This window comes from Salvelinus sp. IW2-2015, unplaced genomic scaffold, assembly GCF_002910315.2.
Source record: "Salvelinus sp. IW2-2015 unplaced genomic scaffold, ASM291031v2 Un_scaffold7254, whole genome shotgun sequence".
Classification (NCBI taxonomy): domain Eukaryota; kingdom Metazoa; phylum Chordata; class Actinopteri; order Salmoniformes; family Salmonidae; genus Salvelinus; species Salvelinus sp. IW2-2015.
The window spans coordinates 22492-24586 of NW_019948514.1; positions in this window are offsets into that span (position 1 = coordinate 22492).

A 2095-nucleotide genomic window follows, 5' to 3' on the forward strand; every position below is an offset into this window, starting at 1 on the left:
GATTGCCAGGTTAGTAGCCTATAGTCAGTTGGGTTGCCAGGTTAGTAGCCTATATTCAGTTGGAATACCAACCAGGATCACATCATGCTTCCCTTTGAAGCCTTCAACTAGGATGCTTAAGACTGAAGCGTATACTATACTAAATTTAACAAATTATTTGAACAAAACAGTGCAGAAAGTCTGGTTTTCACATAAAACTATTTTCCAAAGAGTATACCTTCAACAAGATTCTTCCTCACTGCCCTGAAAGTTCCAAAGTTGCCCACTCTACCTGTCACGTTCCTGACCTGTTTTCCTTGTTTTTGTATGTGTTTAGTTGGTCAGGGCGTGAGTTGGGGTGGGCATTCTATGTTATGCTAGCTATTCTATGCTACGTTTTGGTCCGATCCATACTCCTTCTCCTCATCCGAGGAGGAGGAAGAAATAGACGAACGTTACACTACCTGCTAAACTGTGTCACCTTGTTCCATGTGTTTTGGCCCCATGTGTTCATATTTATCTCTTCCACATTGTCATACCACCTGAGGAAAAGTGTGTTGCTATAATTATCTTGTAGTGCTATGTGTGTGTTCTGAGCCCACCTTGCTCCATTGTAGACTCGCCCATGTTAGCTAGAAGCCTCAGCCTCCGTCCCTCCCCCCAGCTATCCTTGACGCGCGGCCGCCGAGCTCAGGCTGGTCTGGTAGAAGTGACAGACAAACCAACCTGCCTGCTCGCTGAAGACTGGGCCAAAGACACCTGCTGTCGTACACACACTCCAGCACCATGGCAAGATACGCACACGTTTTACTAACTGAACGATGACTTGACGGTTTCAATTCGGCACCAGCAGCCTAGAGTTTAACAGCGTCTGGGGCCACGAACCAAAAAGGTCGCTGTTCGAACCCCTAAAGACGATTATAACGGTGACAAATCTGTCAATGTCCCTTGAAGCAAGCAACTTAACCCGAATTGTCTTTGTATAGTCTCTCTGGTAAGAAGTCTGTAACGTAATGTTCCCTCCCTGCTTAAATTAAGCAGGTAGTCCGTGCCTTGTCCTACCTGCTCCTGAAGCGTCTCAGTCCTTGGTCAGGTAGTTGTCTACTTGCTCTGAGGGCTGTCTGCATCCTGTCAAAAATAGCCTTAGTAGTGTCTACTTGCTCTGAGGGCTGTCCTCCAGTCCCTGTCCAAAGGTTAGCGTCTACCTGCCTCGAGAGCTGTCTCAGGTACCTGGATCCAGGTAGTGTCTACCCTGCTTGCTGAGAGCTGTCTCAGTCCTTAAGTCAAAGGTAGTTCGTATGTCTACCTGCTCTGAGAGCATGTCTCACCTTGCGTCAGTAGTTCGTAGTGCCTCTACCTGCTCTTGAGAGCTGCTCTCAGTCCTGCGTCACGTCAGTGATCGTAAAAGTGGCTACCTCTCTGAAGAGCTGTCTCAAGTCCTGTCAGGTAGGTCGTAGTGTTACCCTGCCTCTGAAGCTTGTCTCACGTACTGGTCACGTAGCAATGCGTAGGCATCCTACCAATGCTCGGAGAGCGTGTCTCAGTCCTGGTCAGGTAGCTGTCTACCTGCTGCTGAAGCGTGTCTCAGCCCTGTCAGTAGTGTCTCTTACCTGCCTGAGAGCCCTGTCTCAGTCCTGCGTCAGGACTAGTGTCTCTTAACCTGCTCTGAGACGCTGTCTCCAGTCCTCGTCAGTAGTGCGTAGTCTCACCTGCTCTGAAGAGCGTCTCAGACCTGGTCAGGTAGTCGAGTTCTAACCTGCCCCTCAGAAGCTTGATCTCACTCCTAGGTCAGGGCAGTGTCTACCTGCTCTGAGGCGTGTCTCAAGCGCTGGTCAGGTAGTGAGCTACCTGCTCTGAGAGTTGTCTCAGTCCTGGTCAGGTAGTGTCTATAGTTTCTACCTGCTCTTGAGAGCACTGTCTCAGTCCTGCGTCAGGTAGTCTGTGATTGTACCTGCTCTGAGAGCTCCCCGTCTCGCCCCTGGCAGGTACGTGGTCACCGCTCTGAGAGCCGTCTCAGTCAAAACTGGTCAGTGTAGTTCTACCTGCTCTGAGACCGTCTCAGTCCTGTCAGTAGGTCTAGTGTCTACCTGCTCATGAAGCGTCTGTCGCTCGTCAG